Below are 24,487 nucleotides of genomic sequence, written 5' to 3'. Positions count from 1 at the left end.
CAATGATAACTCTGACAAATCAGAATCTAATCATATTCGATTGACATTCAATGGCTTCATTGTAACTGAATTCCTCCGTGTAATCGTCCTGGGAGCTAGTATTTAGGAGAAATGGAACCTGATCGCGCATAAAAGAAGTTGATGACAAAAACATGTCCGTCGGTCGACTTTGTTTTATTATTAACTCAACCCTTGTCTCCGTGAAGCCGACATCGTCCGCAATGCACAAACTCGATGCTGAACAGAACTCTCTCCATTTGCCGAGGTGGGTGCAGCTGAAATACCACTGAAGGAACTGGACACCCTCCACGACAATACAGTCACTTAACTGTACATTGTTCAACGCCTGAATAGTTATTCCCTTAAATGCTGAGGCACAATTGCAGCAGAGTGCGCCACCTAGAATATTCACTGAAGTAAGTCATCCAGGCTTTGTTGACAGAACCTTCAAAGCTCAAAGACTGTACCGACTATAACGACAAGGTTGAAGATGTACCGAAACGTCAGCATTTATGAATTACCCTCCAAGGCACATACCAGCATGACTTGGAGAGGAATCAGTGGTAAATTCATTGAGTGGTGAAGCGGTCTTGATGGGCAAAGTGTTATACTCGAGCCCTCCACATTTTATTATACAATTTTGAAAAATGTTGATTATCGCATTGACCAGACTTGTGCTCATTCCTTCAGTTGTTTCCGAAACTGGCCTTTGCTAAAGATCGAATATCATTCTCAGACTGTGGTCAAGAAAGAGCCTCTCGTACAACTGATCTTCCTGTCCAACAATCTTCAGAGATCTGTGAATATCTACTCCAAAATCTCTTTGTTCCTGTATACCACTCAGAATCCTCACTGCTATTGTCTCAACTCTCCAAATGCATTACCACTTATTGGTTTGGATTCAATTCCATTCGCCGTTTTTTCCTTTCCACCTGATTTTTAGATCCCTGCGATCCCTTATATTATTTATCACAGTCACCTACACGACCAATTGTTGCATCGCCTGTAAACATCTAAACGTGACTCCTACAACTAAGTTTGAATTATTGATCTACACCAGGAAACAATGGTACTCCACTGGAAATAGGCATCCAGGTATGGTTCATTGCTGAATGGGATGAACACCTGCAATAACAACAGAATTGGACCATTGCTATCATTTGTAAACCTGATGGCAACTCTGCAGGTTGGTCTCCTGACTGTTTCCTTCTCAGAGAGGGGAGTGGTGAATGACCTGCCCACATTGTGACTGAGGAAGTGAGTTTACATTTCAGCGGGTAATTGAATCCCTTCCTACAGACCCCGCCCCCATGGACCTGACTTCATGGCGGCGTGGGTATCCTTGTGTCTATTTAGTTTGGATAATCAGCTGAATTTGAGACCACGCTGAGACGATTCCCAATTTTTCCCGTCATCCATGCACCTTTTTTATCCTTCCTTATTCTCCCCCGGAGTGTGGCCATCATAGCCTGAACAACATTTGTTGTTCATCCTTAAATCTCCTTGACCTGAGTCAGAGGGAATTTATGGGTGAACCGTACTATTGTGCGTGTGGAGTTATATGTTGGCAGGTCTCTTTAAGGACGGAAGATTTCCCTTTTGAAGGGACATGGATGAATGGGTTTTCAGCAAAGTAAAACTTTTTATCACTCTTCCTCTGAGCGGGTTTATATTCCAGATTTTATTCATCGAATCTAAATACGAGCAGCTGCCATGCTCCAGTCTCCAAGGGTTGCTAGCCCAAATATCGCCATTACAATTGCAGATGACATGAAGATTGGTGGAGTAGCAGAAAGCTTAGGGGACTGTCAAAGAATGAAGGAGAATATAGATAGGGCAGTTGAGCGGAGAAGTGGCAGATGGAGTTGAATCCAGGCAAATGTGAGTTGATGCATTTTGGGAAGTCTAATTCTAGAGCCAAGTATACGGTAAACGGAAGAGCCTTGGGTAAAATTGCCGAGCAGAGAGATATGGGAGTTCAGGTTCCTTGTACCCTGAAGGTGGCTGCACAGACGAATCGATTGGACGAGAAGGCATATGGCATGCTTGCTTTCATCAGACGAGGCATTGATTATCAGAGCTTGAATGTCATGCTGAAATTGTACAAGATTTTGGTTCAACCGCATTTAGAATGCTGTGTGCAGTTCTGGTTGCCAAATTACCAAAACGATGTGGACGTTTAGGAGATGGTGCACAGAAGGATTATGAGGATGTTGCCTGGTATGGAAGATGCTAGCTCTGAAGAGAGGTTGAGTAGGTTACGTTTGTTTTCATTAAAAAAAACGAGATTGAAGGCGACCTGATCGACGTCTACAGAATCATGAAGGGTATAGCCAGGGTGGATAGGGATAAGCTTTTTCCCAAGGTGAGGGATTCAATAACGAGAGGTCACGCGTTCAAGGTGGAAGTTGGAAAGTTTAAGAGAGATAGTCATTGGAAGTATTTTACACCGAGGGTGATAGGTGCCTGGAACGTGTTGCCAGCAGATGTATTAGACACAGGCACGGTAGATTCATTTCAGGTGTGCCTGGACAGATGTATGTGTAGGAAGAGTGCAGATGGATGCTTTGGAATTGTGTGATAGGTTTAGACAATGAATTTGGATCAGCTCAGGCTTCGACGTCCAAAGGGCGTGTTCCTGGGCTGTACATTTTCTCTGTTCTTTGTTATTCTTTGTTCACTACTCTGTCAACTTCATGCTACATTGCTGCATCTCAGAGAATGATATTTTCAATTCTAATTATCACAGAGGGAATGAGAACATAACGTGTGGCTGTGTCGGAATGAAAGTGATATACGCTGATCTGGAGTGTTTACTGGGAGCAAGAGGCTGATGTGGAGACGATGTGATCAAAAACAGCTCTTACTGTCAAAGTAACAAAACAGCGCATTGTTAAGGAAACTTTCAGAGAATGCTTTCAATTAATCGACCTCTCGCTGAAGGTTCCAGCACGCCTCAGCTGAGCCAATCTTAGTGCGGGCTAATGCTGGTGTTGTATCCTAATACAAAAATTATGCTCTTCGTCCCCGCCTTTGACCAGGAGTACTCCCAGCTTTGGAATTTATTGCGCCTCTGTGCCGTCATAGAAGAACCATGTGCCCAATCAATCCATTTCGATACCGTGGTTGTGAGGTCAATTCTCATGTAGCATCTTTTACCACATGACCAGATATTATTAGAACATCAGGCTCTGGAAAAAGACACAAGACAGCTCTGAGGAAAAGAACATTTATCCGAAAATACCTCATGGTCGGCAAGGTGGCACAGCAGTTAGCACTGCTGCCTCGCAGCGTCAGAGACCCTGGTTCAATTTCCGCCTCAGGCAACTCTCTCTGTGGAGTTTGTACATTCTCCCCGTGTCTGCGTGTATTTCCTCCGCGTGCTCCGGTTTCCTCCCACAGTCCAAAAATGTGCGGGTCAGGTGAATTGGCCATGCTAAATTGCCCGTAGTGTTAGGTGAAGGGGTAAATGTAGGAGAATGGGTCTGGGTGAGTTACGCTTTGGCGGGTCGGTGTGGACTTGTTGGGCCGAAGGGCCTGTTTCCACACTGTAGGGAATCTAATCGACCTCTGTCTGTGGACATCATTTATTTCACTTGCTCATTTAGCTCTGTCTTGCCTATTGTGTGCAGTTCTGCAATTCGCATTATAGCATGGATATGATAGCACTGGAAATGATGCAGGAGAGATTTACCAGGATAATGTCTGGGTAGAAGAGTTTCAGTTATGAAGTGCAATTGGACAGACTGGAGGCGTTTTACTTAGAGTCGAAGAGATTGAGAGGAAACATGATTGAAATGTATAAAATAATCAGGAATATGGATGGCGTACACTGAAATCAATGTTTCTCTTTGATGGTGAGATCAATCACGGGGGAGGGGCAGGGTGGCATAGATTTAAGGATAGAAGAGGAAAGATTTGAGTGAATGTGCAGACAAATGTTTTGAAACAGCGGTAGGTTGAAATCTGGAACTCAGTGCATGCAAAGGTTGCAGAGGTGGAAATCCTGAGAACTTTTAGAAGTTTTCAGAAAGAATTTGTGATGCCAAGACATATAAGGCTATAGGCCAAGTAATTTTAAAATGTGTTCGGATAGTTGAGCGAATGTTAATTTCCAGTATGAACAAATAGGCTTCTTTTTGCATACAATTCCTAGGTAGTACCACCGCCTGTCACTGCGTGAGGTCGGGTTCAATTCGCTTCCAGGACAGGCGCTTGCATATTGGGAGGGCTCAGTGGTTAGAACTGCGCCTTTCATTGCCAGAAACCCGCCTTCGATTCATATCTTCTTTGACTGACTGTGTGGAATTTGCACACTCCTCTCTCTCTCTCCTGTGTGAGTTTCCTCTGGCTGCTCCGATTCCTTTACACAGTGCAAAGGTGTGCAATTCTTGTAAATGGCAAACAAAATATGAATGGACTGTAAGTGCTGTAAATAAGAGACAAAATTCAGAATTGCAGCTCGGGGAAAACAGAATGACCATTTCGGGTCAACGGACCCTTCCTCGGAACTGATTTTAATTCGCAATGTTAACCCTGATTTCTCTCGACTGATGCTGCCTGATTTCGCTGAGCTTTTGGAGTAATTTCTAATTTTGTAGGTGGATCACAAGTGCGGGTTTAGAAAGATAGAGTAGGGGAGTGTGAATCTCTTCCACGGCACTGTGCAGATTCAACTGGCCAATTGGTTTCTGTCCACACTGTGTCGAATTTCATTAACTCTGAATCTATAAGATCTTGTCCTTCTTTTAGTCTTTGGTTTTCACATCTCTCCTGTCATGCGAATTGCAGACCAGGACAATCGACGTTTCGGGCATAAGCCACCACCAAACCGTTACCAGCTGACGCCTGGAAGATGAACGCCTCATGTTCTGCCTTGGGACCCTGCAACCACACGGGATAAATATGGATTTCAGCGGCTTCCTCATTTCCCCTCCACCCACATTATCACAGCCTGAAACATCCAACTCAGCTCCACCCTCCGGACCTATTCATCTCTACCCCTCTGACTTATCACCTTTTCCCCGCCTACATCCACCATTTGCTTTCCCAGCTTCCTTGCACCCAACCACAACCCCCTTCCAATTATCTCTCAGCCCCCACCCACAAGCCTCATTCCTGATGAAAGATTTATGCCAGAAACGTCGATTCTCTCGCTTCTTGGATGCTGCCAGACTTGCTATACTTTTCCAGCATGACACTATCGCCATGGCGAAGATGGACGAGCTCGGTTCAGGCTCTTTATCTGGGAGCGGAGAAGGCTGAGTGAGGAAGTGATTAAGGTGCACATTAAGGGGATCGGAATGTGTGATAGGAACAAACTTGTTATGGGAAGAGTTAACAACCAGGGATCTGGTTACAGGGATGGTGCAGGAGGGAGGGATTCCGGTTTTTGGATAACTGGGGTTCTTTCTGGGGACGGTGGGACCTCTATAAACAGGATGGTCTACACCTGAACCTGAGGGGCACCAGTATCCTTGGGGGGAGGTTTGCTAGTGCTCTTGGGGGGGGGGGGGTTTAAACTAACTCTGCAGGGGCATGGGAACCCAGATTGTAGCTTCAGGGTGCAGGGCCTGGAGTGTAGGGAGGTTAGGAACATGGCATCAATTTCCAAGGAGGGTGTCTGTAAACAGGAAAGTGGCTTGAAGTGTGTATACTTCAATGCAAGAAGTATACGAAATAAGGTAGGTGAACTTGCAGCGTGGGTTGGTACCTGGGACTTCGATGTTGTGGCTATTACGGAGACATGGCTAGAACAGGGACAGGATTGGCTGTTGCAGGTTCCAGGATTTAAATGTTTTAGTAGGGTCAGAGGTGGGGGTAAAAGAGGGGGAGGTGTGGCATTGCTTGTCAAAGATAGTATTACAGTGGTGGAAAGGACGATGGATGAGGACTTGCCATCTGAGGTAGTTTGGGCTGAGGTTCGGAATAGGAAAGGTGAGGTCACCCTGTTAGGAGTCTTTTACAGGCCTCCCAATAGTCCTAGAAACGTAGAAGAAAGGATAGGGAAGGTGATTCAGGAGATGAGTGACAGTAGTAGGGTGGTTGTTATGGGGGACTTTAACTTTCCTGATATTGATTGGGAAAGCTATAGCTCAAGTTCGTTAGATGGGTCAGTGTTTGTTAAATGTGTGCAGGAGAGTTTCCTGACACAATATGTTGACAGGCCAACAAGAGGTGAGGCCATACTGGATTTGGTTCTGGGTAACGAACCAGGCCAGGTGTTAGAATTAGAGGTAGGTGAGCACTTTGGGGATAGTGACCATAATTCGGTGATTTTTACTCTCGTGATGGAGAGGGATAAGTGTGTACTACAGGGCAAGAGTTATAGCTGGGGTCAGGGAAATTATGATGCGGTGAGGCATGACTTAGGATGTGTGGCTTGGAAAAGTAGACTCCAGGGCAAGAGTGTAAATGATATATGGAGCTTGTTCAATGAGCAACTATTGAGTGTCCTTGATAATTATGTACCTGTCAGGCAGGGAGGAAAGGGTCGTGCGAGGGAGCCGTGGTTTAATAAGGAATTGGAATCCCTTGTTAAATGGAAGTGGGCGGCCTATCTCAAGATGAGACGTGAAGGTACAATTGGGGCGATTGAGAGTTATAGGGTAGCCAGGAAGGACCTGAAGAGAGAGCTAAGAGCAGCAAGGAGGGGACATGAAAGGTCCTTAGTCGGTAGGATTAGGGAAAACCCTAAGGCTTTCTATAGGTATGTTAGGAATAAAAGAATGACTAGGGTAGGAATAGGCCCAGTCAAGGATAGTAGTGGGAATTTGCGTGTGGAGGCGGAAGAGATTGGGGAGACACTGAATGAATACTTTTCTTCAGTATTTACTCAGGAACAGGGCATTGTCGTCGATGTGAATACTGAGTCACAAATAAGTAGAATGGATGGCTTTGAGGTATGTAGAGAAGAGGTGTTGGAAATCCTGGAAAAGGTGAAAATAGATAAGTCCCCTGGGCCTGATGGCATTTATCCTAGGATTCTCTGGGAAGCAAGGGAGGAGATTGCAGAGCCATTGGCCTTGATTTTTATGTCCTCTTTGTCTACAGGAGTCGTGCCAGAAGACTGGAGGATAGCAAATGTGGTTCCCTTGTTCAAAAAGGGGAGTAGGGATAACCCTAGTAGGCCGGTGAGTCTCACTTCTGTTGTGGGCAAAGTCTTAGAGAGAATTGTAAGGGATAGGATTTATGCACATCTGGATAGGAATAATGTGATCAAGGATAGTCAGCATGGTTTTTTGAAGGGCAGGTCGTGCCTCACAAACCTTATTCAATTCTTTGAAAAGGTGACGAAGGAGGTTGATGAGGGGAAAGCGGTAGATGTGGTATATATGGATTTTAGTAAGGCGTTTGATAAGGTTCCCCATGGTAGGCTACTGCAGAAAATACGGAGATATGGCATTGAGAGTGAGTTGGAGGTTTGGATTAAGAATTGGCTGGATGGAAGAAGACAGAGGGTAGTAGTTGATGGAAAAGTTTCTTCATGGAGTGCCGTCACTAGCGGTGTTCCGCAAGGATCTGTTTTGGGACCATTGCTGTTTGTCATTTTTATAAATGACCTGGAAGAGGGGTTAGAAGGTTGGGTGAGCAAGTTTGCGGATGATACGAAAGTCGGAGGAGTTGTTGACAGTGAGGAAGGATGTGGCAGGTTACAGCAGGATATAGAGAAGCTGCAGAGCTGGGCAGAAAGGTGGCAAATGGAATTCAATGTAGCTAAATGTGAGGTGATTCACTTTGGGAAGAATAACAAAAAGATGGGGTACTGGGCTAATGGTCGGATACTTGGTAGTGTGGATGAGCAGAGGGATCTTGGTGTCCATGTACACAGATCTCTGAAAGTTGCCACCCAGGTAAATAGTGCGGTGAGGAAGGCATATGGCGTACTGGCTTTTATTGGTAGAGGAATTGAGTTCCGGAGTCCTGAGGTCATGATGCAGTTGTATAAGACTCTGGTGCGGCCGCATCTGGAATATTGTGTGCAGTTTTGGTCGCCATACTATAGGAAGGATGTGGAGGCACTGGAACGGGTGCAGAGGAGGTTTACCAGGATGTTGCCTGGTATGGAAGGAAGATCGTATGAGGAAAGACTGAGACACTTGGGGCTGTTTTCATTAGAGAAAAGAAGGTTTAGGGGTGACTTGATTGAGGTGTACAAGATGATTAGGGGGTTAGATAGGGTTGACAGTGTGAACCTTTTCCCGCGTATGGAGTCGGGTATTACAAGGGGGCATAGTTTTAAATTAAGGGGTAGTATGTATAGGACTGAAGTTAGGGGTAGGTTCTTCACTCAGCGAGTCGTAAGTTCATGGAATGCCCTGCCAGCAGCAGTGGTGGACTCTCCCTCTTTATGGGCATTTAAGCGGGCATTGGATAGGTATATGGAGGATAGTGGGTTAGTATAGGTTAGGTGGGCTTGGATCGGCGCAACATCGAGGGCCAAAGGGCCTGTACTGCGCTGTATTCTTCTATGTTCTATGTTCTATGTTCTATCTCCGATAAACGCAAGGGAGAGGATGTTCAGAGGAGATATAGGAAGAACGTTTTCACTCTGAGAGTTTTGTTTATTTGGAATTCACTGTTTGAACATGTGGTAAAGCTATGAGTCATCAAAACATTTCAGGAGTATTTAGCCGAATACTGAGAAGCGAGAGCACATATGGATAAGGACTAGGTACGAGAAAGTGGGGTGAAGGTAAACAGATGTCTGATGAAAGATCCCAACACTGCCCAGAAAATAAAGAGCATGAAAGCATGGGAAGGGTAAAGGCATGGAAACTACTGGCGATCTGGGACAAGGGGTCTGCGGAATGCGACACTCGTCAAAAGATGACTTTGGCAGGATGGAGCCAGTGTGGCAGGATGGGATAAGAATAGTGGAATGCTCCCACACCAATTAGGGGCGAAAGTGAGGTCTGCAGATGCTGGAGATCAGAGCTGAAAATGTGTTGCTGGAGAAGCGCAGCAGGTCAGGCAGCATCCAGGGAACAGGAGAATCGACGTTTCGGGCATAAGCCCTTCTTCAGCCCTCCACCAATTAGCAGAGTCAGAATGTGCTGAAAAGTTACAATGGCAGGCTGAGATAATAACAATTAGTAAAGTCAGCCTCGCCTACTAAATATCATCGTGGCAGTTTGGGACAAGTCGTGACAGGACATACTTAGGACATGATTTTAAATAATTAATTGATAGTAGAGTCAGCCTGCTTGAGACACTTGTAGCAGGATATGACATTAAATATCTAATTAGTAGCTAGTAGAGTCAGCTTGAGACAGGAAAACATTATGCTACATGGGGTAGCAAAATATCTAATCATGACAGATTAGTCTGGGATGGAGGTTCATTGAGCACAGGTAGCAGTAGAATACTTAATAGTTACAGTAGAATGAATTAGGAACAACCATAGTGGCAGAAGGAGAACGATAATGGGAATTATCACCATTGGTTTATTGTATAGCTGGAGTGAGGTAATTCTGACGAACACAGTTGGCATTCTGATAAGCTAACAATACATGTTGAAAGAAAAGGTATAAACTGATGGAGTTTAATTCAGATACATGTGAGGTGCTGAATTTTGGGAAAGAAAATCTTAGCAGGACTTATACACTTATTGGTAAGACCCTAGGGAGTGTTGCTGTAAAAAGAGACCTTGGAGTGGAGGTTCATAGCTCCTTGAAAGTGGAGTCGCAGGTAGATAGGATCGTGAAGAAGGCATCTGGTATGCTTTCCTTTATTGGTCAGAGTGTTGAGTACAGGAGTTGGGAGGTCATGTTGCGGCGGTACAGGACATTGGTTAGGCCACTGTTGCAATATTGCGTGCAATTCTGGTGTCCTTCCGATCGGAAAGATGTTGTGAAACATGTAAGGGTTCAGAAAGATTTACAAGGATGTTTCCAGGCTTGGAGGATTTGAGCTACAAGGAGAAGCTGAACACGCTGGGGCTGTTTTCGCTGGAGCTTCGGAAGCTGAGGGGTGACCTTGTAGAGGGGCATGGAAAATTATGAGGGGCATGGAAAGGATAAATAGACAAAATATTTTCCCTGGAGTCGTGGAGTCCAGAACTAGAGGGCATAGGTTTATTGTGAGAGGGGTAAGATATGAAAGAGACCTAAGGGGCAACTTTTTCACACAGAGGGTGGTACGTGAATGAAATGAGCTGCCAGAGGATGTGGTGGAGGCTGGTAAAAGTGCAACATTTGAGAGGCATATGAAAAGGAAGGGTTTGGAGGGATATGGGCCGGATGATTGCAGGTGGGACTAGATTGGGTTGGGATATCTGGTCGGCATGGACAAGTTGGACAGCAGTGTCTGTTTCGATCCTGCACATCTCAATGACTCTATGACTCTATGCCATGGACCCTGAGGTTCGGGTGAGTCAAAAATTTGTTTTCTGAATGTCACTGTTTTTGGTTGCAAATAAAAGATCTACTCCTTGAAAAACTCCGCATCTCCTGGTAGGAGTCGATTTTCTCTACGACAACCGCAACTTTGGGTGCAGTAAAATTGTGGCGAGTGCAGCTCTGTGGCGCAATGAAAAGATTGTTAGATTTCTACAAATTTCGTAACTTTGCTATTCAATGTTTGTTGGTTTGAAACGCACTAGAATTGGAGTTTAGTTCAGTTTTCAGCTGAATCATTGAGTGTTGTGCTGACTCATCGCCAATCCCTGTCATCTGGAGTTCCCGTCCCTGCGACTGACCAGAGGAAATTCCTTACCTTCTTGGTTGTGAGTTTTTGCGGAATCATATCATTTGAAACATGATCAGACCAGAATCAGATGCTCATCCGCAAAATCTGCAAATTTCGTGCAGAAACCTACTGTGAAATGTGTTCTTGGATGTCGGAATGGTGAAGATTATTGAAGAATGCAATATGTTTCATCTTACCTGTATGAAATTTTCGATTGCTTAACTGTCTTTATCCTGTTGTGGATGAGCTGGGCAAAGACATTGACGTATTTGGTCAGCCATGATCATATCAAACGGCGGGTAGACAGTGAGAGAATTAATCTCACGCTCATGGTCTCACGTTTCTCACAAATCAGTTAGTCAGCGAACTGAGCTAACCGACTTCCATTCAATGCAGAGTTAAACCAAACAGATCAGTGCATTTGCATTATATAATATTTCATGTAGAATGAGCTGCTGCACCTTCCAACTCCATTAGCTCTTCTTACACTTAACATTTTCAACTGCAGGTGTATTGCAATTTCTTTCCTATGAATGTTAACCACTTCCAGAGTTTTTCCCTTTTGCACCCCCATCCTGGCAGCCCAGAATCACTGTTAAATTCACTCCTTGTGTGCCTGCTCGCGCTTTTCGAATATTCTGGAATCAGCACCTAAAATATTTTTATTTCTGAAAATTCATCTCCGAATTCAATAACTCTCAGAATATAAAATGCCTAATCCAAACTTATTTATCGTGCTCCGCTGGGTTTGAAGTCTAGTTTCCACTCACCTAAACGAGGAAATTTCGCTCATATTTACTCTTTAGATCTTCACATCAGCTGGATAACCTCTATTCGGACACAACTAAGTCTTTCCTGATTCCACCCGCATTATTCCTTATCTATGCCATCATCCCATTAAACTGCCTCTTTTCGTTTCTAGTGGCTTTATCTCCAAGGAAACCTCATTTCCTTCGTTTCTAACGACATGGTATCATGGCCGTGTCATTCCTAACGTCTTTACAGTCCAGTAAACACTGCCCGTGTCTTTCATCATGTCTTTATATCCCTGTAAATTTCAACCTGAGAAAGGATGCTGGGTCTAATTCAATGCATGAAAACTCACCACTAAGCTATGTAATCTTATTACCGACACAGGAAAGGTGGAAGCAATTTCAATTACAGCTGAATGGATTGGTTGCAACAGAATCGGGTCAAATCCCAGTCACGTACTTGAGTGTTGTTCTTATAGTTATTTCTTCTCTACGTGTGCTGAAGTAACACAGTGAGGGATCAGTTACTATTGCCAGTCATACATAAGGGGGTGGGTATGAAATGCTGAAGTTGTGAGACCAGAGCAGTTTTTATTGACATACCATTCACTATTCTAATATCAGTCTTAGGAATTAGACAGAGAGCGATTTTGAGCGAAATTTGAGCAGGGAAGTTTACCGCATGATGTAACACCAAATTGTGTGGTTACGTTGTTGTTTACCTCATTTGTGTGTTTTGCCTCATTGAGGATTTTGAAGTTATCCTCTCTATACAAAAGTTCCGTGCTTTTGCACCATTATACAAAAGATGCAGTACAATAACACCCAACGCTGTTTCAGTCTACTTGTACAGATATTGACTCCTGGAAACAGCACTATGCACTCTCATCGAGTCTGGAAAATAATTTGCTACATTCCCACTCTTATGGCTCTTTTCATTACATCGGCTTCTCTTCTTCACGGAATCCGATTCAGCAGATCTTGTCACTGAGTCATTTCTTTGTATGTGTTCAGATCATGTGAGCAGAATATCACAGTTCATAAACCAGAAGTCAGACCATATTCAGGGAACCGAACTCTGCTCTAGATCATTTCATGAACACCAGGAAGAAATATCTAAGCTCTTCAAAATTTACTCACCTGTTTTTCAGAAGCAAGATAAACAGTTCCATGTTTCTGCTTTTGTTGTCACACGGAACAAGGTTGTAAATGCTGGAACCAGTTGAGTCTGTCCGCTCTCCAAAATCCATTTTCTCCCCAGGAAGTGTTAAGACGATGGTCTGACTCGGATTCTTCTAAAAAGAAGAACCTTTGTATCCATTGATTTCAGGTTTATGGGCCCACTAGGCTCACACTGGGCCTCTGTGTTAGTGGTGATCACAGCGGTTTCCCGAAGTCTTCAGCTTTTTTGTAGCAAGTACCTTTGAGGATGACATCAAAAGATATTCGCTGTTACTGTATTATACTCTACCAATGGAGACAGCTCTATCAATGGAGGCAGCTCAGTCCGCTGGGATGGGATAATTTCTGCAGTGTCTCGTGCCGATCAGATACAGTGCACTTTATCATTCAGATCATACAGAGTGAGAGCGCTCCAAAAGGCCAAACGAGTTTACCCCACAGGAGTGTATTGTTGGTAGAACAATACCAACGGCACCACCCTAACCTAGGAAAGAATTGTCTCAGAAGTCCATTTGGTAAGTTTAGTTTTCAGACTCTGGTCACCATGCTCCACGAGTCCTGCAGTCTGTGGGCAATAAGCACAATGAAGTTGGTGGTGGATCCCAAAATGAGAGCATAATTTATCATTAATATCTCCAATAAAATGGGGGTGGTGGTGGTGGTGGTGGGGGGGGGGGCATTGTCAGAAGGTAGACAAAATCAAATACCAAAGCAGGTAATAATCTCCTTGAGTAAAATATTTACAACAGTTTTAGCAGTAGCATTGGAAGTGCGGTAAGCTTCAACTCATCAAGGAAAAGAAAATCAACAATGACCAAAACATACTTATATTGCTGACACCTTTGCAACTCAATGAACTCTTTAAACATCTTTTGCAGTTGGCATTAGGTGGTCAGAGGTCGACTCACCCTTGTCAGAGAACATAGAACATAGAAAGTACAGCACAGAACAGGCCCTTTCATCCACGATGTTGTGCCGAGATTTAATCCTAATGTAAATTATAGTTACAACCTACATATCCCTCAATTGACTGCTATCCATGTGCAAGTCTAGAAGTCGCTTAAATGTCCCCAATAACTCTGCTTCCACCACTACCACTGGTAACGCATTCCATGCAATTACAGCTCTCTGTGTTAAAAAAAAAACTACCTCTGACATCTCCTTTATACTTTCCTCCTAATATCTTCAAAACATGAGTTCTCATACCAGTCAATCTTGCCCGTGGGAAAATTCTCTAGCTATTGACTCTATCTATTCCTCTCATTATTTTGTATACCTCTATCAGGTCTCCTCTCTTCCTCCTTCTCTCCAGAGAGATGTCCGAGCCTATTCAAACTTTTTTTCATAAGCCAAGCCCTCCAGTCCAAGCAGCATCCTGGTAAACCTTCTTTCCATCCTCTCCCAAGCCTCTGTATCTTTACTATAGTAGGGCGACCAGAACTGGACAAACTATTTCAAGTATTGCCTCACCAGGGACTTGTCGAGCTGCAGCAAAACGTCATGGCTCTTAAACTATAACCCCCTATTACTGAAAGCCAAAACACCATATGCTTTCTTAACAACCTTCTCCACTTGTATGGCAACTTTGAGGGATCTATGTACTTGCACATCCAAATCCCTCTGTTCCTCCACACTGCCAAGAATCCTGTCTTTAATCCAATATTCAGCATTCGAGTTCCACCTTCCAACATGCATCACTTTGCATTTATCCAGGTTGAACTCAATCTGCCATTTCTCAACCCAGCTCTGCATTCTGCCTATGTCGCGCTGCAGCCTGCAGTAGCCCTTTATACTATCGCTGACGCCTCCAAACTTTGTGTCATCTGCAAACTTACTAATCCTCATCCTCATCATCCAAATCATTTATAAAAACTACAAAGAGCAGAGGCCCACATACAGAGCCCTGGGAGACCCCACTCAACATTGTCGTCTAGGCAGAATACTTTCCATCTACAGCCACTCTCTGCCTTCTGTCAGCCAGCCAATTCTGTGTATATCTGTTTAATGCCTGGAAACAGAGTGTTGTTGGAGGGTTGTCTGTTTATGTCTGATTAATAGTCCGTGATAGAGCGTGGTGCAGGGTTGTGTGTGTTTTTCTGTATATATCTGCTTAATGACAGGAAACAGACTGGTGGTGGTCGAAGGTTGTGTGTATGTATTTCTTTGTATATCTGCTCAATGGAAGGATAACAGGGCGGTGGTGGAGGGTTGTGTGTGTGTGTGTTTCTGTGTATATCTGTTTAATGGCAGGAGATAGGGTTGTCTTGGAGGGGTGTGTGTGTGATTCTGTGTATGTCTCTTTCAGGGCTGGAGACAGGGTGGTGGTGTGTGTGTTTCTGTGTATATCTGTTCAGTGGCAGGAGACAAGGTGGTCATGGAGGATTGTGTGTGTGTTCCTGCATATATCTGCTCAATGGCAGGAGACACGTTGTTCATGGAATGTTGTGCTTGTGTGTGTGTTTCTGCGTATATCTATTTAATTGCAGGAGATAGGGTGGTGGTGGAGGATTGTGTTTGCATGTGCGTTTTTGTGTATATTTGTTGAAGGGCAGTAGGCAGGGTGTTCGTGGAAGTTTGTGTGTGTATATTTCCGTGTATAACTGTTTGATGACAGGAGACAGGGTGGTGAAGGAGGTTTGAGTGAGTGTGCCTGTGTGTTTCTGTGTTAATGTACATGATGGCACGAGACAGTTTGGTGTGTGTATGTTATTGTGTATATCTGTCCAATGGCAGGAGGCAGGGTGTTCATGGAGTGTTGTGCATGTGGGCGCTTCTGCATATATCCTTTTAATCGCAGGAGACAGGGTGGTGATGGAGGGTAGATGTCTGTGTTTCTATGTCTAAGTGCTTATTGGTAGGAGACATGTTGGTGGTAGAGGTTTCTGTGTGTGTGTTTCTGTGCATATCTGTTATATGGCAGGAGACGGGGTGGTGGTGGTGGAGGGGTGTGTGTGTGTGTTTATGTGTATATCTGTTTAATGCCAGGAGACAGAGTGTTAGTGGAGGGTTGCCTGTGTGTGTGTGTGTGTTTTTTTTCTGTGTCTGTCTGTTTAATGCTGGTGTTAGGGTGGTGGTGCAGGGATGTGTATGTTTTTCTGTAAGTATGTGCTTAATGACAGGAGACAGACTGGTGGTGGTGGAGGGTTGTGTGCGTGTCTATTTCTGTGTATATCTGATTAATTACAGGAAACACGGTGGCGGTGGACCGTTCTGTATATATGTGTGTTTCTGTGTATATCTCTTTAAGGGCAGGAGACAGGGTGATGGTAGAGGGATGTGTGCGTGTTTCTGTGTATATCTGTTTAAAGGGCTGGAGAGAATGTGGTGGTGGAGGGTTGTGCGTGTGTGTTTCTGTGTATATCTGATAAACGGCAGGAAACGGGGTGGTGATCTCGGGATGTGTATGTGTGTGTGTTTGTGCATATATCTGCTTAAAGGCAGGAGACAGGTGGTGGTGGAGAGTATAGCGTCTGTATTCCTGTATCTGGCAGGAGACAGGGTGGTGGTGGAGGGTTGTGTATGCAGGTACGTTTTTGCATATATCCGTTTAAAGTCAGTAGGCAAGGGTGTTCATAGAAGATAGAACATAGATCATTACAGCGCAGTACAGGCCCTTCAGCCCTCAATGTTGCGTCGATGTCATACCAATCTGAAGCCTATCTAACCTACACTATTCCATGTACGTCCATATGCTTGTCCAATGACGACTTAAATGTACTTAAAGTTGGCGAATCTACTACCATTGCAGGCAAAGCATTCCATACCCTTACTACTCTCTGATTCAAGAAACTACCTCTGACATCTGTCCTATATCTGTCACCTCTCAATTTAAAGCTATGCCCCCTCGTGCTCGCGTCACCATACTTGGAAAAAGGCTCTCCCTGTCCACCCTATCTAACCCTCTGATTATCTTATATGTCTCTATTGAGTCACCTCTCAACCTTCTTCTCTCCAACGAAACCAGCCTCAAGTCCCTCAGACTTTCCTCAGAAGACCTTCTCTCCATACCAGGCAAGATCCTAGTAAATCTCTTCTGCACCCTTTCCAAAGCTTTCACATACTTCTTATAATACGGTGACTAGAACTGTACGCAATACTCCAAGTGCGGCCACACTAGAGTTTTGTACAGATGTAGCATAACCTCATAGTTCAGAACTTGATCCCTCTATTAATGCCTTCTTGACAACACAGTCAACCTGGGTGGCAACTTTCATAGATCTGTGTACCTGGACACCGAGATCTCTCTGCTCATCTACAGTACCAAGAATCTTATCATAAGCCCAGTACTTTGAATTTCTGTTCCTCCGACCAAACTGCATCACCTCACATTTGTCCACATTAAACTCCATTTGCCACCTCTCAGCCCAACTCTGTGGCTTATCTATGTTTCTCTGTAACCTACAACATCTTTCGTCACTATCCACAACTCCACTGACCTTAGTGTTGTCTGCAAATTTACTAACCCACCCTTCTACTCCATCATCCAGGTCGTTTATAAAAATGACGAACAGCAGTGGACCTAACGCCGACCCTTGCGGTACATCACTAGTAACTGGACTCCAGGATGAACATTTCCCATGAACCACCACCCTCTGTCTTCTTTCAGCAAGCCAATTACTGATCCAAACTGCTATATCTCCCACAATCCCATTCCTCCGCATTTTGAACAATAGCCTCCTGTGGGGAACCTTATCAAACGCCATGCTGAAATCCATATACATCACATCAACTGGTTTACTCTCATCTACCTGTTTGGTCACCTTTTCAAAGAACTCAATACGGTTTGTGAGGCATAACATAACTTTCACAAAACCTTGCTGACTATCCATTATCAAATTATTATTTTCTAGATGATTGCAAATCCTAACTCTTATAACCTTTTCCAACACTTTACCAACAACTGAAGTAAGGCTCACTGGTCTATAATTACCAGGGTTGTCTCTACTCCCCTGCTTGAACAGGGGAACCACATTTGCTATCCTCCAGTCTTCTGGCATTATTCCTAGAGACAATGACGATATAAAGATCAAGGCCAAAGGCTCGGTAACCTCCTCCCTGGCTTCCCAGAGGATCCCAGGCTAAATCTCATCCGACCCAGTGGACTTATCTATTTTCACACTCTGCAGGATTTCTAATACCTCTTCCTTGTGAACCTCAATCCCACTAGTCTAGTATCCTGTATCTCATTATTCTCCGCGACAAATTGTCATTTTTTAGAGTGAATACTGTCGAAGAATATTCATTTAGTGCTTCCTCTGTCTCCTCCGACTCCTCACACAATTTCCCATTAATATCCTTGATTGGCCCTAATCTTACTCTTGTTATTCTTTTATTCTCTTAAATACCTCTAGAAAGCCTTATGGTTTACCCTGATCCTATCGGCCAACAACTTCTCATGTCTCCTCCTGGCTCTTCTGAGCTCTCTCTTTAGGTCTTTCCTGGCTCCCTTGTAACCCTCAAGTGCCCTAACTGAGCCTTCACATCTCATCCTAACATTAGCCTCCATCTTCCTCTTGACCAGAGATTCCACTTCCTTCGTAAACCATGGCTCCCGCGCTCTACAGCTTCCTCCCTGCCTGACAGGTACATATTTATCTGGGACACTCAGGAACTGTTCCTTGAATAAGCTCCACATTTCTAATGTGCCCATTCCCTGCAGGTTCCTTCCCCATCCTATACTTCGTAAATCTTGCCTAATCGCATTGTAACTGCTGTTCCCTCAGCTGTAAATTTTGTGGAATGTTATGTGTGTATGTGTGTGTGTATTTCCGTGTATAACTGTTTGATGACAGGAGACAGGGTGGTCAAGGAGATTTGTGTGAGTGAGTGTGTATGTGTGTGTGTGTGTGTGTGTGTGTGTGTGTGTGTGTGTGTGTGTGTGTGTGTGTGTGTGTGTGTGTGTGTGTGTGTGTGTGTGTGTGTGTGTGTGTGTGTGTGTGTGTGTGTGTGTGTGTATGAGTTTCGGCATATATCTTTTTCATGGCAGGATACAGGGTGGTGGTAGAGGGTAGGTTGTCTGTGTTTCTGTATCTATGTGCTTACTGCTAGGAGACAGGGTGGTGGTGGAGGGGGGTGTGTGTGTTTCTGTGTATACCTGCTTAATGTCAGGAGACAGAGTGTTGGTGGGGGGGGTTGTGTCTGTGTGTTTCTGTGTAAAATCGATTAATTGCAGGAAACAGGGCGGTGTTTGTCTGTGTATGTTTTATTTTCTGTGTATATCTGTTTAATGGTAGGTGGTAAGCGGTGGTGCAGGGTTGTGTGTATTTTTCTGTACATATCTTCTTAATTACAGGAGACAGACTAGTGGTGGAGGGCTGTGTGTGAGTGTTTCTGTGTAAAATTGATTAATTGCAGGAAACAGGGCGGTGGTGGAGGGTTGTGCTTGTGTTTCCGTTTATATCTATTTAATGGCAGGAGGCAGGGTGGTCGTGGAGGTTTATGTGTGTGCGTGTTTCTGTGTATATCTGATTAACGGCAGGAAACGGGGTGGTGGTCGAGGGATGTGTGCGTTTCTGTGTATATCTGTTTAATGGCAGGAGACAGCGTGGTTGTGGAGGGCTGTGCGCGTGTGTTTCTGTGTATATCTGATTAACGGCAGGGAACAGGGTAGTGGTGGAGGGTTGTGTGTGTGTTTCTGTGTATAACTGTTTCCTGGCAGGTGGCATGTTGGTGATGGAGGGTTGTGTGTGCGTTTCTGCGTATATGTGCTTAATGGCAGAAGACATGATGTGTGCGTGTTTCTCTGTATACTTGTTCAATGGCAGGAGACAGGATGGTCATGGAGCGTTGTGTGTGTTTCTGCATATATGTTTGTTTCTGCACCATGGTGGTGGTGAAGTGCAGAGTGCGTGTTTGTGTGTATATCTACTTAATGGCTGGAAATAAGGTGGTGGTGGAGGGTTGTGTGTGTGTGTTTCTGCATACATCAGTTTAATGGCGGGTGACATGGAGGTAGTGGGAGGTTGTGTGTGAGTGTTCCTGTATATATCTGTTGAATTGCAGGAGACAGGGTGGCAGTGGAGGGTTGTGTATGTGTGCCTCTGTATATATCTATTAAATTGCAGGAGACAGTTTGGTAGTGGAGGGTTAAGTGTTTCTGTATATATCTGTTGAATTGCAGGAGACAGGGTGGCAGTGGAGGGTTGTGTGTGTGCTTCTGTATACATCTGATCATTGGCAGAAAACAACTTGCTTGTGTAGTAGTGTGTGTGTGTTTCTGTGTATACCTGTTTAATGGCAGGAGACAGGGTGGCAGTGGAGGGTTGTGTGTGTGTGTTTCTGTGTATAATTGATTTATGACAGCAAACATGGTGGTGGGGGAGGGTTCTCTGTGTGTGTGTTTCTGTGTACACCTGTTTAATTGCAGGAGACAGGTTGGTGGTGCAGGATTGTATATGTTTGTTTCTGATTATATCTGTTTCATGGCAGGAGACATAGCGGTGGTTGATGGTTGTGCGTGTGTTTCTGTGTATATCTGCTTAATGGCAGAAAACAATGTGGTGGTGTACTGTTGTGTGTGTTTTTCTATGTATATCTGTTTAATGGCAGGAGACAGGGTTATGGTGGAGGGTGGTGTGTGTGTGTGTTTCTGCGTATATCTGTTAAATGATAGGAGAGGGGGTGGTCGTGGTGGTGTGTGTGTGTGTTTGTGTATATCTGTTTAATGACAGGAGACAGGGTGGTGGTGGAAACTTGTCTGGATGTTTCTGTAAATATCTGTTTAATTGCAGGAGACAGGGTGGTTTTGGAGGTTGTGTGTGTGTTTCTGTGTATGTCTGTTTAATGGTAGGAGGCAGTGTGGTGCTGAAGGTATGCCTTTATGTTTCTGTATAAATCTGTTTAATTCCAGGAGACAGGGTGGTGGAGGAGGGTGGTGTGTGTGTGTGTGTTTGTGTGTATAAATGTTTAATTGCTGGAGGCAGTGTGGTGTTGGAGGAATGGGTGTGCGTGTTTCTGTGTATATCTGTTTAATGACGGGAGACTGGGTGGTGGTGGAGGGTTGTCTGTATGTTTCTGTGTCTATCTGTTTAATTGCTTAATGACAGGAAACAATTTGCTGTTCGAGGATTGTGTGTGCGTGTGTATGTGCATGCGTGTGTGTGCATGTGTTTCTATGTATGTCTGATTAATGGCAGGAGACAGGGTGTTGGTGTCGAGATGTGTGTGTGTCTGTTTATATCTGTTGAATCACAAGATTTGTGTGATTGGGGAGGGCTGTGCGTGTATTTATGTGCATATCTGACTAACGGCAGCAAACAGGGTGGTGGTAGAGGGTTCTGCATGTATGTGTGTTTCTGTGTATATCTGTTTCAGGACAGGAGACATGGTGATGGTCGAGGGTCGTGTGTGTGTGTATTTCTGTGCATATCTGCTCAATGGCAGCAGAACAGGATAGTGGTGGAGGGATGTGAGTGTGTTTATGTGTATATCTGTTTAATGTCAGCAGACAGGGTGGTTGTCGAGGATTGTGTGTGTGTTTTTCTGTGTATATCTGTTTAGTGGCAGGAGACAAGGTGGTGGTGAAGTGTAGAGTGCGTGTTTGTGTGTATATCTACTCAACAGCAGGAAATAAGGTGGTGGTGGAGGGTTGTGTGTGTGCGTTTCTGTATATATCTGTTGAATTGCAGGAGGCAGGGTGGTAGTGGAGGGTTGAGTGTGTGCCTTTCTGTACATAGCTATTGAATTGCAGGAGACAGGGTGGTAGTGGAGGGTTGTGTGTGTGTTTCTCTGTACATCTGATCAATGGCAGAAAACAGGTTGGTGGTGTAGTGTTGTGTCTGTGTTTCTGTATATCCCTGTTTAATGGCAGGAGACAGGATGGTAGTGGAGGTTTGTGTGTGTGCGTTTCTGTGTATAATTGATTTATGGCAGCAAACGGGGTGGTGGGGAGGGTTCTCTGTGTGTGTGTTTCTGGGTATTCCTGTTTAATTGCAGGAGGCAGGTTGGTGGTGGAGGGTGGTATGTGTTTGTTTCTGATTATATCTGTTTCATTGCCGGAGACATGATGGCAGTTGATGGTTGCGCGTGTGTATCTGTGCATATCTGCTTAATGGCAGAAAACAATGTGATTGTGTACGGTTGTGTGTTTGTGTATTTCTATATATATCTGTTCAATGGCAGGAGACAGGGTTATGGTGGAGGGTTGTGTGTGTGTGTTTCTGCGTATATCAGTTTAATGATAGGCGAGGGGGTGGTCATGGTGGTGTGTGTGTATGTTTGTGTATATCTGTTTAATGGCAGGAGACAGGGTGATGGTGGAGGCTTATCTGGATGTTTCTGTAAAATCTGTTTAATTGCAGGAGACAGGGTGGTTTTGGAGGTTAGTGAGTGTGTGTTTCTGTATATAACTGTTTAACGAATGTAGACAGGGTGGTCGTGGAGGGTTGTGTGTGTGTTTCTGTGTACATCTGCTTACTGACAGGAAACAAATTGGTTGCCAATGCTTGTGTGTACGTGTGCGTGTGTGGTTCTGTCTATGTTTAATGGCAGAAGACAGGGTGGTGCTGAAGATATGTCTTTATGTTTCTGTATATATCTGTTTAATTGCCGGAGACAGAGTGGTGGAGGAGGGTGGTATGTGTGTCTATATGTTCAATTTCATGAGACAGTGTGGTGTTGGAGGAATGGGTGTGCGTGTTTCTGTGTATATATGTAAAATGATGGGAGATTGGGTGGTGGTGGTGGAGGGTTGTCTGTATGTTTCTGTAAATATCTGTTTAATTGCTTAATGACAGGAAACAAATTGCTGTTCAAGGGTTGTGTGCGCGCGTGTGTGTGTGTGCCTGTGTTTATGTGTGTTTCTGTGTATGTCTGTTCAATGGCAGGAGACAGGGTGTTAGTGCCGAGATGTGTGTGGGTTTCTGTTTATATCTGTTTAATCACCGGAGAGAGTGTGATTGGGGAGGATTGTGTGTGTGTATGTGTATGTTTATGTGCATATCTGATTAATGGCAGCAAACAGGGTGGTGGTGGAGGGTTCTGTATGTATGTGTGCTTCTGTGTATATCTGTTTTAGGGCAGGAGACAGGGTGATGGTCGAGGGTTGTGTGTGTGTATTTCTGCGTATATCTGCTCAATGGCAGCAGAACATTATGGTGGTGGAGGGTTGTGTGTGTGTGTGTGTTTCTGTGTATATCTGTTTAATGCCAGGAGACAGAGTGTTCGTGTAGGGTTGTCTGTGCTTTTTCTTTTGTGCCAGTCTGTTAAATGGTAGTTGATAAGGTGGTGGTGCAGGGTCGTGTGCGTTTTCCTGTATATATCTGCTTAATGACAGGAGACAGACTGCTGTTCGTGGAGTGTTGTGTGCATGTGTGTTTCTGTGTATATCTGTTTAATGGCAGGAGACAGGGTGGTGCTGAAGATATGCGTGTATATTTCTGTGTATATCTGTTTATTTGCAGGAGACAGGGTGTTGGATGAGGATGGTGTGTGTGTGTTTCTGTGTATATATGTTTAATTTCAGGAGACAGGGTGGTGGTGGAGGGATTTGTATATTTGTTACTGTATATATCTGTTTATGGGTAGGAGATGGGGTGTCATGGAGGTTTGTGTGCGTGTGTGTGTTTCTGTGTATATCTGTTTAAGGACTGGTGACAGGGTGGTGGTGGAGGGTTGTGTGTGTATTTCTGTATATCTCTGCTCAATAGCAGGAGAACAAGGTGGTGTTGGAGGATTGTGTGTGTGTGTTTCTGTGTATATTTATTTAAGGGCAGGAGACAGGGTGGTGATGGAGGATTGGTGTGCATGTTTCTGTGTATATCTGTATAATGGCAGGAGACAGGGTTATCGTGGAGGATTGTGTGCGTGTGTTTCTGTGCATATCTGATTAATGGCAGGAAATAGGGTGGTGATGGAGGATTGTGTGTGTATTTCTGTGTGCACCCGTTTAACAGCAGGTGACAGGGTGTTCGTGGAGTGTTGTGTGCGTGTGTTTCTGTATACATCTATTTAAGGGCCGCAGACAGGGTTGTGGTGGAGGTTAGTGTGCGTGCGTGTTTCCGTGTCTAACTGTTAAATGACAGGAGACAGTGGTGGAGCAGGGATGTGAGTGTGTTTCAGTGTTTAACTGCTTAATGACCGGAGACAGGGTGGCGCTGGAAATATGTGTGTATGTTTCTGTATGTATCGGTTTAATTGCAGGACACGGTGGTGGAGGAGGCTGGTGTGTGTGTTTCAGCGTAAATCTATTTAATGGCAAGACACAGTGTGGTAGTGGAGGGTAGAATGTCTGTGTTTCTGTGTCTATGTGCTTACTTGCAGGAGACAGGATGGTGGTGGAGGGTTGTGTATGTATGAGTGTTTCTTTGTATATCTGTTTAATGACAGGAGACAGGGTGGTGGCCGATAATTGTGAGTGTTTGTTTCTGTATATATCTGTTTAATGGCAGGAGACAGGGAGTTGGTCGAGGGTTGTGTGTGTGCATTTCTGTGAATATCCGCTCAATGACAGGAGACAGGGTGGTGATAGAGGGTTTTGTGTGTGTTTCTGTGTATATCTGTTTAATGGCAGGAGACAGGGTGGTCGTGAAGGGTTGTGCGTGGGTGTGTTTCTGTGTATATGTATTTAATTGCTGAGGACAGGGTGGTGGTGGAGAGATGTGTATGTGTTTCAGTGCATATCTGTTTAATGACAGGAGACAAGGTGGTGGTAGAGCGATGTATCGGTCTGTGTTTCTGTGTATATCCGTTTAATGGCAGGAGACAGGGTGGTGGTGGAGGTAGTATGTGCGTGTTTCTGTGTGTGTCTGTTTAATTGCAGGAGACAGGGTGGTGGTAGAAGGTGGTGTATGCGTGTTTCTGTGTATATCTGTATAATCGTAGGAGACAGGGTGGTGATGGAGGGTTGTGTGTGTTTGTGTTCCTGT

The sequence above is a fragment of the Chiloscyllium plagiosum genome, unplaced genomic scaffold, assembly GCF_037043375.1.
Source record: "Chiloscyllium plagiosum isolate Xiang-an unplaced genomic scaffold, Cpla_swu_hap1 HiC_scaffold_40, whole genome shotgun sequence".
Taxonomy (NCBI): domain Eukaryota; kingdom Metazoa; phylum Chordata; class Chondrichthyes; order Orectolobiformes; family Hemiscylliidae; genus Chiloscyllium; species Chiloscyllium plagiosum.
This window is presented reverse-complemented; position numbering follows the sequence as displayed.